The sequence below is a fragment of the Macaca mulatta genome, chromosome 8, assembly GCF_049350105.2.
Source record: "Macaca mulatta isolate MMU2019108-1 chromosome 8, T2T-MMU8v2.0, whole genome shotgun sequence".
NCBI lineage: Eukaryota > Metazoa > Chordata > Mammalia > Primates > Cercopithecidae > Macaca > Macaca mulatta.
The window spans coordinates 65,232,128-65,248,270 of record NC_133413.1 but is presented as its reverse complement, the minus strand read 5'-3'; positions in this window follow the sequence as shown (position 1 = coordinate 65,248,270).

The window sequence follows — 16,143 nt, the reverse complement described above, 5'->3', positions numbered from 1 at the left end:
ACCTTGAGCAGGCTGCTTAATCGCCATGGCCTCAGCAACTATAAGAAGGATGAGTTCCTTCGGTATTTAAATAAGACTTTAGGCCAGGTGTGGTGGCTCACGCGTGTAATCCCAGCACTTTGGGAGGCCAAGGCGGGTAGATCACCTGAGATCAGGAGTTTGAGACCAGCCTGGCCAACATGGTGAAACCTCGTCTCTACTAAAAATACAAAAATTAGCCGGGCGTGGTGGTGTGCGCTTGTAGTCCCAGCTACTCCACTCGGGAGGCAGAGGCAGGAGAATCGCTTGAACCCGGGAGGCGGAGGTTGCAGTGAGCTGAGATCGTACCACTGCACCCAGGCCTGGATAACACAGCGAGACTCCATTTCAATAAATAAATAAATAAATAAATAATAAATAAAAGACTTTAGAACTCTTTCCCTCCAATTACATTTTAGGTTGGTTTACTTATATGTTTATTTGAAAATATTGTACATGAATAATATTTGAGCCACATTTTTCACCTAATTTTGGAAAATGATATTTTTCTTGGTGTAGGTGCATCATGAGGCTCTTAATGTCACCTTTTAAATGCCTGAATCTCACTATTTGGAGAGCTATTAACCTGGTGACCACTTTGGGAACACATCTGTGTGAGCCAATATGCTAATGTCGGTTTTGGCCAAAGACAAAGGAGATTTTGTGCTGGGGCCGGGGGGAAAACATGGAAGATAAGTACCATAGGAGCAAAGAGGCAGCTCCCATTGTCCACATCCCACTGCTACCCAGCCCTGAGCATTGGTTTTGAGCCCAGTGCATGAAGGGCAGGTGCTGAAGGTACCATGACCTGGGAAGATGCCAGGTCCCCAGCAGTGGAGGAGCATTTGTAGAGAAGGTACATCCAACACGGTGGTTGCCAGGCACCTTGTTGGGGATGCTGTAGTGAAAACAAAACAAAAATACAAGTTCGCATGATCTTCATAGTGTGTGAGAGAATCTCTGGGAACTCCTAGAAGTCACTGGGGGAACTTTTAGGTAGAGAGTTGAGATTCTGCATCCTTGTAGGTGAGTCTTAAGAGCCTATGATAAGGAGGGCCTTGTGTGTAAAACCCAGAACATGATAAAGATTAGGTATTATCATTGAAAAAAGAGATTTGTGTTCATTGAGTGTACGACGTCATCATTTGGAAAGAGGGTGCAAACCAAGTATTTCTGAAGAAAGTGAATCAGCCTTTGCCCTGTCTTAATAATGTGCATTTCCTACAGAGTCCATGGGAAGTTCACAGAGTAACTCAATAGCTCAACTGAAGAAGAGGAAGAATTGTGGTACCAAGAGAATACTAAGGAGGGATGTCTAATACAGCCTGAGGGATTGGCGGTAGGAGTGAGAAGAGAGGGCAATTTCCAGAGGAAAGCCTGTGTAAAGTTGAGATGCCAGAGGCAAAAAGTGGTAGAGATGCCCTACAGGAAGAAGGCAGAGGTGGTACCGCATTTACCTGGTGCACATGAGCAAGACTAGCAATGTGGTCATTAAGTCTTGACAATAGAGTGCCCACTTTTGTGAAACAGAGCTACCAGCCCTCCATAACTTTTTTGAGTTCTCCTATGTTAGCTGTGCTCCATTCTTAATCAGTTTTAAAAACTAATCAGAGACTGGGTGCAGTGGCTCACGCCTGTAATCCCAGCACTTTGGGAGGCCGAGGCAGGCAGATCACGAGGTCAGGAGATTGAGACCATCCTGGCTAACACAGTGAAACCCCATCTCTACTAAAAAAAAAAAAAAAAAAAAAAAAAAAAAAAAAAAAATTAGCCAGGCGTGGTGACGGGCACCTTTAGTCCCAGCTACTTGGGAGGCTGAGGCAGGAGAATGGTGTGAACCCAGGAGGCAGAGCTTGCAGTGAGCCGAGATCACGCCACTGCACTTCAGCCTGGGTGACAAAGCGAGACTCCATCTCAAAAAAAAAAAAAAAAAGAATCAGAATTTGCATAGAAATTTGTCAATGTATCTTTACATACATTTTCGATAATAAGTTTTATCTTATGCCCTCTAAATTTGGAATAAGGCAGCAATATACTTAAGGGCTACCTTGGGAACAAACAAACTGAGCAGCATAAAATGGTTTAATTCTCCCAGAAGTTTAGGCTGAAGAAGAAGTGGAGGTGGAAAGAGGTAACTGTAGAATCTTGAGGCCCTCCAGTTTCCTCACCAGTGACTTCCCTATGTGTAGCAAGGAAGCTGGTTTACAAAATCTCTTTGCCTTAAAATCCACTTCTAATGACATGACAGCTTGCTAACAATATCCTCTCTTCTTCTCTGCAGAGCCTGTTTATTGCCTAAAATTAGACAATGGAGCTATCATGCACACTTTCATTGCTCTTTAATATTAAGCAGATTTTTTAACACACTTAGGCTCAACTGTGGCTAGGCTTATCTGTGGCATCATTAGTTTTAATCAAACCCCACTTAAATCAATCATTTACAGCTGTGCTGCTCAGAACTAAATAGTTGGCCTCTACCAAGAGGGCCATGTCTTCACTCTCCCACTCACTTGACAAAATATGACAGATTTACATGTGTCATTTCACTAATTATATTTTAAGTTTAATTTTCTACCACATAGTGTGAATTCAGACAAGTCACAAATAATGAATTAGAAATAATGGAAAACTGAGAAATACAGAATGTACAGAATGTTCATTCTTTTAGCAATTCAGAGACTTGATGTTGCAAGAAAAATTAGTTTGTTTCAGATTTTCATAAGCCTATGGGGTAGAGTTGAGACAGGAGATTCAAAAAGGAAAATCACCAGTTATTCACTGTGGTAGTCACAGCATTGTTGAATTACAAGCAGCTGCCTTTTTCTTTAATGTATTGCCCAGATGTCTATAAGAAGTATATAATGCTTTTATTGTCAGAAACAAAGTAACCATTACTCATTTGAATAAACTAGAATCACTTGATTTCCTGATACTGAAGTTCCATTCTCCCTCAATATCAGCATATTGTGAAGGTTGCTGGCATATTTAGGTAAAAGATAATTGTTAATCACATTTATTCTTTTTCTAACAGTTAAAGACAGAACACAGATCTATAATCTAGGTATAACATGGAAAACAAAATACAACTAGCAAAACATAGAATATTTTCAAAAGAAAGATTTCAAATAGTTTTGTACTTACCAGAACTTGGAACTTCCCTTATTAAGAAAAGAAAAAGGGCCGGGCGCGGTGGCTCAAGCCTGTAATCCCAGCACTTTGGGAGGCCGAGACGGGCGGATCACGAGGTCAGGAGATCGAGACCATCCTGGCTAACACGGTGAAACCCCGTCTCTATTAAGAAATACAAAAAACTAGCCGGGCGAGGTGGCGGGCGCCTGTAGTCCCAGCTACTCGGGAGGCTGAGGCCGGAGAATGGCGTGAACCCGGGAGGCGGAGCTTGCAGTGAGCTGAGATCCGGCCACTGCACTCCAGCCTGGGCGACAGAGCGAGACTCCGTCTCAAAAAAAAAAAAAAAAAAAAAAGAAAAAGATGTTTAAGTTGTTTAAATAGCTCAAATAAATGTCACTGGATATGTAACCTCATTTCGTGCAAAGAAACTAATGTCTTTGGATTTATTCTCAGTATGTCCAGCAAGGGATTGAGTACAGCCAATTAATTTAATCCACAGTGATGCTAATCACCAGACAGAGCTCACCCTAAGGAGACCACAGCCAGAAACAAAATAGTTCCTAGCATGCTCTGCAGTTCTGAAATCTTCCTCATGAAGGTTTCCCTTCTTTCTTTCTTGCCTAGTGTTATCCTCCAGAAAAAATACTTCACCAAAACACAAGCACTTCTCTCCCAGACAACGTTTAACCGTCATTTATTTATGTTAACGGGAGAAAGTTGTTACTGTGCAGCTAAAAATGAAATTGTTTGACATTTTCTCATTCTGATAAGTTTCTAAGTCAGTACCTGTTCCTGGTAATCATTTAAAAAGAAAGAACTAGGCCTTTTGTTTTATTTAGATACTCTTGCTTATTACCTCATTAATGTAATTCTGAAATGACTGTGAGTGTACACAATTTGGTGACTCAATATAACACAGGACAAACAGCAGAAGCGGCACACGATGAAATGCTATGATTTTATGCTTCTGCATACCCAGCATGCTTCCACTGCTTCGCTTACTCATACTGGGGTTTGAACATGTTTCAGGCCTTTGTCACACATAAAGTCCCCAGATGGCACCTGATCCTTCTAATGACTACCTATGGTCTAATCGGACTTGAAGATGCTTCACCTAATCGGGTTTCCTACTGGGCTTCCTGCCTCAGTTCTGAACAACAAAAACAAGGTAAGGGGTCCTCTGAGGAAACAGGACCAGGTTCAAGCATGTGCACCACAATGTTGTCTCCACGCCAATCACAAAAGGAGAAAGATCATGAAACTGCACACTTTGCCTCATAAATACTGACTTTGTTACAGGTCACCTACAAGAGAGAAATGGAGAGAGGAGTGGAGGGATGGGGAGAAAGAGAAAGAGTGAGGTGTAGATAAGAGAAACAGTAGTGTCTAGCTTTGATACAAACCTCCATTTATAATTATCACTGTCTACATAAAGACATGGCTATTAAATCAGTAAGTAAATTTGTGTTTACAGTGTAGCAATAGGCATGAATTGTATCATTACCAGCTCTAAATTGAAGTACAAATTCAAAAAGTTTGGGGTCAGATGTGATCTGCCCTTAAATAGCTAACGACTAATGCAGCATTTCTCTTGATTTTATCTTTAATTCTATAATCTATGTCTGATAAACAATTCACATTGATCAGTTCTATTTTGACATGGAAATAATTTCAATTAAAGGGATTCTTTTGGGGCACTTTTAGGAAAGGTAACATTTCTTACATATAAGACAGCACAAAATGGGCTCTCCTTTTCTGAGCATCTCCCATAGTATACGTTCCACTCCCACAATTCCAGTTGAGGACAGAGAACAGGTACCCCTGTTATCCGATTGAGCCACCATACCCTCTCCCTGGTATCACTTGTCTCTGGCACATGTCAATGTGTATCTAAACCATGGCTTCCCAGGCTTGAAGGTGCACATGAATTTCCTGGGATCTTGCTGCAGTGGTTGACTCAGTAGGCCTGGGGTAGGGTCTGAGAGTCTGCATTTCTAATAAGCTGACGCTGATGCTTCTGGCCCTGGCTCACCTTTGATTAGTGAGTCTAAGGAATGCCAAAAGCCTCATTGGCAGAGTTCATATCAGGCTTCTTCCCTGAGAATGCCTTCAATTGCCATGGCCTCTGAGACTACCTGTATGTCATGTCTGAGCTCTGTTACGTTCTGTCTGGTCACCGCTGTTAGAGTGGCCAGATGACAGGAGTGGTGTTAAGCATACATTCTCAGCATACCACTGAGTCAGACCTCAGTTCAAATCCTGCCTCTTCCACTTTGCTATGTGAATCTGCAGCCATGTACTTAATTCCTCTGTCTACTTCCCTGGCCATAAAATGTAGAAAAATACCTGCTTTATAGGCTCATTGTGAAGGTTAAGTAAGAGAATATATATCATGTGTTTGAAACAGTGCCTGGATGTCATAACAAGTGTTCAATAAATGGAAATTATTATTTTTGCCATGTTTATCTTCTTTTAACACACTTCCATGGTCCTCACAGCATTTAGTAAAATGACTTCATGCCCTAGCATGCCACACAAATTGTGATCTGACTTCAGCTTACTTTTCCAATTTCATTTTGATCTATATGTCTTACTCTGTAGTTTGGATTATTTGAAATTTTTTAAATGTGGCTCTGGATTTTTGCATATATTGTTTATCTTACTTGGAATGCCTCCTCATAACCCTAACACCCTGCCTTTCATTGCCATACATTTCTATCCCTTCCTGCAATACTCAGTTCATCTCAGAAACCTTTCTTGAACCCCTGCCTTCCCACTACATCAACATGCTGAATGAAGTAAGTACCCTCCAATGTGACCCTTTATCTATCTGTATAAATATACTCTCTAGTACATTTCATACTGCACAAACAACTGATGCATGAAGCACCAGAAGAGTAACTTCTTTATCATCTCTGAATTTCCAGAAACAGCTCAATACCTTATATATATTGGGCACTCAATAAATACCTATTAAAGGAATGATCCTCTTCCTGCCTTAGTACAGAATTGTTGTAGAGATATATATGCCTGAAGAATGCTATCTCATTGCAACTGCTAGAATTTACCTTTTCAGGCAGGCCCAAGGAACCCAGGACAGAGATCAGACTATATCAGTAAGCATAATAATTTTGTATAGCTGGTATGGAATATGGCCTTCATCCTTTGTCATCCAAGCCACATAGAATTCTGTGTATGGTCCATCCTGATGAAGTTAAATTATTGGATATTGAACCTAAGTGATCTCTACCTTAAAAATCCATTCCCCATATTACAGATCTCCTGGAATGTGGAATTGGCACCTCCCTTTAGATGTGGAGTCTTTTACACAGCCTTCCTTCTTTACTCATTTGTTCATTTGTTCAACAGATAATTAATGCATACTCACTGTGTATTAGACACACATAGCAACAAACATGACAGAAAAATTCCTTATCTTCGTGGGGTCACATTATCCTGTAGAGACAAACTATAAAAAAAATAAGCAAATCTACAGTATGTTAGATCATACAAAATGCTGTGGAGAAAAGTGAGGTAAAGTAGGAGTGGCAGTGGTAGAGGACAGGGAGGACCTCCCTGAGAAGTGACATGTGAGAAGAAATCTAAAAGTAGTCAGGGGAAATGGTGTTCAGATATTTGACAGAAGCGTGCTCCTGGAAGAGAGAATAAGTGCAAAGGTTTGTGGGAAGTATTTGAAGTATTTGAGAAACATAAGAAGACCAGTGTGGCTAAAATAGCAGGGCACCAAATTATACAGGGTCTGTAGCCCTTGGTAAATACTTTGGCTTTAACTTTAAGTAAGATGAGAAACCAAAGAAGGATTTTGAGAAGAGAAATAATGATCTCACACTTCAAAGGATTACTTTGGCAATGATGTTAAAAATACAGGTAAATCCAAGGGAAGATGGCAGAGTAGGAAGTGCCAGGAATTCATCTCCCCACTTGGACAAAAATTGTACTAGCAGAAACTGAAATTAATATTTTGGAACTCTGAAGTATATTTGAATGCTTGCAGCTTCCAGAGGAAGGCTTCGCTGGTAAATTGTAATTAATTTCTGTTTATTTCAGCCATTAGTGCTATAGTGACTACTCATTCCTCATCCCCGAGCCCCATGGCAGGCAGCTGTGGGGACAGCAGCCTGTATTCCTGCTGCAGCTTGCAGGTTTCAGAGTGAGAAATAAGAACCCCCTTCTCCAAATACTAAATTTCTGTGTTCTGGCTGCTGATGTCTGCTTCTGATTACAAAGGTGCATACAGAGGTAGGCATTGTTGCAACTCTCAGTAGCAGAAGTGGCTTCCAGGGGATTTAAAGATATGACACCTGGGACTTTCTTCTTCTTTTTAAATAATCTTCCCCCTTTTGGGAACTAGGCACTTAAAGATGAGATATTCAAAAGCAACTATATATACAGGGGAATCTAGAAAGTCATCTCATATGCCAGGGAAAAACATATACTCAGAAAAGACCTGAAGACCATAAGCTTCTACTGTAGGCTGATCCTTGGCAAAGAGAAACCATACAAATAAATTTTAAAAAGAAAGAATGAATGAATGAAAGGGAGGGAGGGAGGAAGGAAACAAACCAACAAACCATGGAAAAGGGAGATAATTAAATTTCCAGAGTTACCAAATTATTTGATTCAAATAGAGTTTTAAACAAAAAAAGTCACAATGCGCACACATTAAAAAAGAGGAAAGTATATCCCATTAAAAGGAACAAAATAACAGAAAATGTCCCTGAGGAAGCCAGATGGCAGAATTACTAGACAAAGACTATAAAACAACTATCTTAAAGATGCTCAAAGAACTAAAGGAATACATGAACAAAAACAGGAACAAAAAGAGATGTATGAACAAAATGAGAATATTATTAGAGATAGGAAATACGGAAAGGAACCAAAAAGAAATTCTGGAGCAGAAAAGTACAAAACAGACATGAAAAATTCACAAGAGCGGTTCAAAAGCAGGTTTGAGCAGGCAAAAGAATCAGCATAACTTGAAAATAGGACAATTGAAAGTTTTGAATTTGATGACCAGAAAGAAAACTATTAAGGTGAACAGAATTTGAAGAACCTGGGGATATCATCAACTAGAGCAACATACACATTATGGGAGTTCCAGAAGGAGAAGAGAAAAGGGCAGCAATCTTTGAAGAAATAATGCCAAAATTTTCCCAAGTTGGATGAAAGACATGAATCTACAAATTCAAAAATTCAATGAACTACATGTAGGATGAACTAAAAGAGCCCTGCCCTGAAATACATTAAAGCATCAAAAGGGAAGCAATTCATCAGATACAAGGGATCTTCAATATGATTATTAGCCAGTTTCTCATCAGAAACCTTGCAGGCCAGAAGGCACAGTATGATATATTCAAAGCACTGAAGGGAAAATAAACTGCCAGCCAACACTTCTATATCTGGCAAAACTGTCTTTTAAAAATGAGGGAGAAATTAAGACATTCCTTGATGGATAAAAACTCAAGAATTTTATTACCAGCAGACCTGCCCCGCAAGAAACGTTACAGGGAGTCCTTCAAGTTAAAACTAAAAGGCACTAGATTACTCAGACCAAGATAACTGCTGTGGAGGTGACAGCATTTGCAGATGTCTTAGTTATGGATTGGATATGGATTGGTTGTGGGGAATAAGAGCAATAAAACTGTCAAGGAAGACTAAGATTTTTGTCCAGTGCATCTGGAAGAATGGAGTTGCTAATTATTTGGATGGAGAGGACTTCAAAAGTACCAGTCAAGAGAGTGGGAGGTGATAGTGAATATCATCTTGAAAAGCATATTAGACATCCAAATAGAAATATCAAGTAGGCAGTATACTGAAGCTTCTAAGTATACTAAAGGCATTATACTAAAGGTTCAAGCTAAAGGTATAAATATGTGATTCATTGATATACTGATGGTGCTTAAAACTTGGATGAATCTGGATGAGAACTTCTAAGAAGTGAGTGTAAATAGAGAAGAGAATTGGTTCAAGATCAGATCCCAAGAGAGTCCAAAGATAACAGCCACAGAGATGGTGAGGAACCATCAGCAAACTCCAACAAAGGAGTTTATGAGGAAAAGGTGCATCAACAGAGTAGCATTCTGGAAGCCAAAGGAAAGAAGTGTTTCAAAAGGAGGTAGTGATGAGCTGTGTCAAATGGTACTTATACATCAAGTAAGAGGAGGGCTGAGAAGTAAGCATGGGCTTTAGCAATGTGAAGTTTATCTGTAACCTCAAAACCTTTTTTGGTGGAACAGTATGGATAAAATCCTCACTGGGCATAGGGGCCAAAGAAAACTAGGAGAGGAATTGGAGTCAGCATGTGGAGACAAATTTTTTGCTAGTTTTCTTTGTGTTGTTCTGTATTTAAAATCAGATACAGTTTGAGTTGTAGTATGTGTGTATGCTGATAGGAATGATAAGAGAAGATTTAATGCTGTGGGTAGGAACGGGGAGAATTCTTGGAGCCACATTCTTGAGTGCCTAACAGGGAGATGGGATATAATGCACAACAGAGGTGTATGTCTCAGCAAAGATTAAAGAGAAGGTCATCCCCAGTAGCAGAAAGACAGGCAGTGACACTGGTGGAGGTGACCTTCCCTTCTGACTGCTTCTCCGTCTCAGCGACCTGGGATGTGAGGTCATCCACTGAGGGTGTGAGTGAGGGGGAGGAGGTGTTATGAATCTAATGAGACAGGTGAAGCTGTGAAATAGTCACCCAGTGGAATGAAAGGGAGACTGGAAGAGGTGGTATAGTAGGCTTGTGGGGAGCACTGAGAACCTGCTGTAGGTTGGCAACCATAAGTGTATTTTGTTTTATGATGTTTTCTCTTTTTTGCTGTTTTTCATTTTTGTTTTTTTGTTTTGTTTTGTTTTGTTTTTATTTTTAAGACAAAGTGTTGCTCTGTCGCCCAGGCTGGAGTCCAGAGACAATCATGGCTCATTGCAGCCTCTACCTCCCAGGCTCAAGTGATGCTCCAGCCTAAACCTCCTGAATAGCTGGGACTGCAGGAATGTACCACCACACTCAGCTAATTTTTTTTTTTTTTTTTTTTTTTTTTTTTTTTTTGAGACTGGGTCTCACTCTGTTTCCCTGACTGGTCTCGAACTCCTAGGCTCAAGCAATCCTCCTGCCTTGGCCTTCCACACAAATGTAAAATGACACCAAGCAGCACCCAATGCAGGCTGGCCAGGAGACTGTTCTCTCCTGGCTCTTGCTACCCAGCATTGATCTGCTATGATCTGATGCAATGGGACCATTTCCTGGTCTACACTTTGATTTTCCCTGACATCTATCCATCATAGCTTACTGCCTGTACACAGCCCTCCTGAACCTGGGTATCCCAAGCCCCATCTACTGGACTTTCCTCATGCCTTAGCATACCTATCTGCAACATAAAGTCCTCCAAAACCAAAGAACCTGATCTCTATCCACTGTCAGATCCTGTCCATGTGACTACAGATAAGACAGTCCCAGCCCCCGTCTTCATGGTGCTTAGAGGTAGAGGGAAGGCAAACTCAGCCCAAATACACTTTACTAACCAGAAGATTGTAGTGTGGAATATATATTTGAAAAGAAGAGAGAACAAGCAAAGATTTGAGTATACACAGACTATTGTCATTAGGATAGCAAATATATTTAAGACTTTCTCTCTAATTTTCTTTTTTTTTTGCTTCAACTTTTAAGTTCAGAGATACATGTGCAGCATGTACATGTTTGTTATAGGTAAATGTGTGCCATGGTGGTTTGCTGCACATATCATCCATCACCTAGGAATTCTCTAATTTTCAGTAGATTCCTCTCTTCTTTTCTTATGTTGAACAAACATATGTAAGCCAACTTTTTTTTCATAGTCAGTATATGTGCAAAACCATCTCATGCTGTTCTTTCAGCCAAGTCATTTGGTTAGTCAGGAACAAATAACTGCCTTGACTGAAAACAGAGGGTAGAGAGGGCCCCTATATGCTTCCGTACATTGAACATTCCATCATGACCATGTCGTTTTTAAAACTGCTTTGTTGATATATGATTTCCATGCCATAAAATTAACCCATTTAAAGTGGATGATTCACTCTTGAGCTCGGGAGGCAGAGGTTGCAGTGAACCTAGATTGTGCCACTGCACTCCAGCCTGGGCAACAGAGTGAGACTTCGTCTCAAAAAAAAAAAAAAAAAAAAAAAAAAAAAAAAAAAGGATGATTCAGTGGTTTGTAGAATATTCAGAGTTGTTCCAAGATTACAATGATCTAAGTTTAGAACACCTCAGAAAGAAAGAAAGAAACTGTACCTATCCCACCACCCCCACACCAGCCCTAGGCAACCAGGAATCTACTTTCTGTCTTTATGGATTTGCCTGTTTTGAACATTTCATATAAATGGAGTCATGCAACATGTGGTCTTTTATGGCTGGCTTCTTTCACTTAGCATAGTGTTTTAGAGATTCATCCATATGGTAGCATATATTGGTACTTTATTCCTTATTATTTTCAAATATTTTATTGTATTTTACTTACTCATTCACCATTTGAATAATATTTAGGTTATTTCCAGTTGGGGGCTCTTTCAGATAATACTTCTATGAACATTCTTATGCAAGTCTTTGGTAATATCACTTCTTTCAAAAAAATTACATATCCACATGTTGAAAATACTTTAGGTTTCCTTTTTATTTAGCATGCATTCTTATGATAGGACTTCAAAGCTTAATTTTTAGTAGTGAAGAGGTATCTTTAATGAACCCCATTATTTGCCTTTTCTTGTCTTTATGTAAATTACTTGTAGGTCATGTAAGTCAATACTCCTACATTGTAAAGCAGAATGGCAAAATGAAATGGTCAGATTAGTTGCAGAGAATTAACAGTCCAGACCGAAATTGAGGAGAACACGTTTCCCTATTCCTCTAAGTACAACCAAAAACCCCGGACATTATATATAAAGCAAATACACTGAAAGATACAGACAAGAAAGCAGAAAGGCTACGAATCACAAAACTCAAGGAATGATACAGCAGTGTGTTCTCTGGGTTTTCTTTTTGTCCCATATATCCCAAACTAGGTGCTAGAGAAGTCAGTGACCCAAAAACACCAGCAAGAGCAGATTTAAAATGCTCCAGTGAAAGTCACCTCTCTCTGGCCAAGGGTCCAGGAAAGGGGCAACCTAGTCAGACAGAAAACATTTAGGCAATACCTGCCCTACTGCAGCCAAACACCACAGGAGAAAACCCAGGCCTCACCATACTCTCATCTGCCTTGGGAAGCCTTGACCTCTGCCCTTCCCTGGCAATAATGAGGCATCCTTCTCTTCCCTACACTGGATGATATCAGCGAAGGCCAAGTGGGGAACCAAGACTTCCATCTCCACCTGGTAGTAAACCCACCACACTCCCTTTTGTTGGTATCAGAAGCCCAGAGGGAAGCCAGAACTTTCACCACCATTTAGCAGTAATGGGTCTGCCCCCATCCCTCTGCCACTCCCCGCCACTCTGCAGGGTAAATGAGACCACAAAGAAATCCTGTAATAGTCTGTTCTCATGCTGCTAATAAAGCCATACCCAAAACTGGGTAATTTATAAGGAAACAGGTTTAATTGACTAACAGTTCCACATGGCTGGGCAGGCCTCACAATCATGGCAGAAGAGGAAGGAAGGGCAAAGGGACTTTTTACATTATGGCAGGCAAGAGAGAGAGCTTGTGCAGGGAAACTCCCCTCTATAAAACCATCAGATCTCATGAGACTTATTCACTATCATGAGAACAGCATGGGAAAGACACACCGTCATCATTCAATTACCTCCCACCAGGTCCCTCCTACAACATGAGGGAATTGTGGAAGCTAAAATTCAAGATGAGATTTGGGTTTAAGACACAGCCAAACCACATGAAAGCCTGAAATCCCATCCCTGCCCAGTAGTAATAAGGTGTACCTCTCCTCAGGATGTCAAATGAGGCAGTGTAAGTAGCCAGAGCTTCCATCCACGTCTGGTAGTAAAGAGGAGTGAGTTCCCTTTCCCCTACCAGCAGTGTCAGACAAGGTCTTCTAAAACACAAGATTTAAATAGGACCCAGAGTCTCATAACATAGTACCCAAAATGTCCAGAATGCAACTTTTAAAAAGCACTTATCATACCAAGAACAAGGAAAATCTCAACTTGAATGACAAAAGACATTCAGTCAGGCCAGGAGCAGTGGCCTGTAATCCCAGTACTTTGGGAGGCCAAGGCAAGTGGATCACTTGAGGTCAGGAGTTCAAGACCAGCCTGGCCAACATAGTGAAACATTGCCTCTACCAAAAAATACAAAAATTAGCCAGGCATGGTGACGTGCACCTGTAGCCTACTCGGGAGGCTGAGCCATGAGAATTGCTTGAACCCAGGAGGCAGAGGTTGCAGTGAGCCAAGATGGTGCCACATGACACAGAGGTTGGAATTATCTGACAAGGGTTTTAAAGCAGATGTCATACAACTACTTCAACAAGCAATTCCAAATGGACTTGAAAGAAATGAAATAATAGAAAGCCTTAGAAACAGAAGATATAAAGAAGAACCAAATGGAAATCCTGGAACTGAAAAATACAGTAATCAAAATTTTAAAACATAATGAGTGGGCTCAACAGCATCACGGAAAAGACAGGAAATAATTATATAGTTAACTTGAAGATAGTACAACAGAAATTACCCAATCGGAACAACAGAGAGAAAATAGATTGAAAAAACAACTGAACAGAACGTCAGGGACTTGCAGAACTATAACAAAAGATCTCAGAAGGAAAGGAGGAAGCAGGTGGGCCTCAAAATATTTTCCCAGAAATAATGGTTGCAAACTTCCCAAATTTAGCAAAAAAAAAACTACAGATTTAAGAAACTGATCAAACCCCAAAGACAATAAACCCAAAGAAATTTACACTAAGACACACCATCATCAAACTTCAGAAAACTAAAGACAGCGAAAATAATTGTGAAAGCAACCAGAGAGAAACGACACATTACCTATAAGGGAAAAAGGGGGAAACAATTCGAATGACAGCTGACTTCTCATCAAAAGTCAAGAAGCCCTGAAGGATACTGCAGCCATTTTCTAAGTGCTGCAGTAAAAGAGCTGTCAACCAGAGTTCTATGTCCAGCAAAAATATCCTTGAGGAATGAAGGTAACCAAGACATTCTCAGATGAAGGAAAACTAAGAATATTTGTCACCAGCAGACTTACTCTAAAAGAATGACTGAAGGAAGTTATCTGACAGAAAGTAAATAATAAAAGAAGGAATTTGGGAATATAAGGAAAGAAAACAGAACAACAGAAAGAACAAAAATAAGAATAAATACAATAAACTTTACTTCTGAATTTTCTAAATTGTTTTTGACAGTTGAAGCAAAAAGTATAATATTTTCTTTTGTGGCTCTCAATGAATGTAGAGGAAATATTAAAACTTAATTAAAAATTAATATAAAATATTAATTCTCAATTATAAATGAGGGGGGGTAAAGAGAATTAAAGGGCTACACTTAACACTGGTAAAATGTCCATATCAGTAGACTGATAGGTATGTGTAATTTAATACTTAGAGCAGTTACTAAAAATATATACAAAGATATATGCTTACAAACAATATAGAATCAAAATAGAATTCTAAAATATGTTAAAGTGTTCCACAGAAAGGCATGAAAGAAAAAAATTAAAAACCAGAGAAAGCAGAAAGCAAAAAATAATATGATAGACTTAAACCTTAGAATATCAATAATTACATTAAATTATTGGTAATGATCTCACATGCTATACGATTTAATTTATATAACATTCTCAAAATGTCATAGAGATTAAGAATAGATTAGTGGTTGGCAGGGGTTAACGATAGCGCAGGATGGGAAATATGTATGGCCGTAAAGGGGTAGCCCAAGCAAGATCTTTGTGAAATCAAACAATTCTGCATCTTTCTTGTGGTGGTAGTTACAAATGTAATAAAATGACATGGAACTATATGCACACATTTTCATCAACCCAGAAAAAAAGCACTTTGTCCCCATTTGCAGTCATTCCTCATTTCCACCTACAGCCCAAAGCAACCACTAAGCTACCTTCTAGGCTTTATAGACTTGACTATTCTGGACATTTTATATAAATGGAATCACACAATATGGAAGTCTTTTGTCTGGCATTGTTTATTTAGCATAATGTTTTTGAGGTTCAAGTATGTTTTAGCTTGTATCAGTACATTGTCTCTTGTTAGCGGACACTTGGGTTTTATTAATAACCTGCTTAGGCAAATAATCATGACAACATTCAGTGTGCTCCATACAGCACAACAGGCATAGCCCTTCATCTAGAAATAATTGCTAATGAAAATATATGGGAACTGAATGTCAAGGGAGCTATAATTCCCAGTCCTGTAGACTCATGTTGCCATTTCTAAAACATATAAAGGGAAGAACTGAATTGATATCAAGTTCCATAAATATAAAACGTGTATTTATGTACTCATCTAACAGTGCTGTAATAATAATAATCATAATAATAATAAAATTTATTGATTACTTACATTTTACCAGGCATGTTAATGCTTTAAATGAATTATTTAATCCTCATAACAACTATAGAAGGTATGTAATATTATTATCCCTGTTTTTCCAAGTAGAAAAACTGGAGTTGAGGAGGGAATAGTAATTTACCAAAGGTCACACAATTAGTAAATAATGAAGGCTCTTAACCACTTTGCAGTAATATTCTCCATCTAACATTGAAGCCTGTGTATGTGTGGAGACCATACTGTGGAGATGGAAAATGCCAGCCTAAGGAATTTTAGTTCTATTCTATTGAACATGGAAATGCTGAAGGTTTTTGAGCAGGGAAATGACATAATCAGAACTGTAGATGTCCTTGACATTGCTACGTCAAATGATTTGGAGGGAGGACACAGTGGTGACAGACACCGGTAAGGTAGCTCTAAAAATAGTGAAATCCAGAGTTCATAAGTGCTTGACTTAGAGTAATGAGAATAGGAATAGAA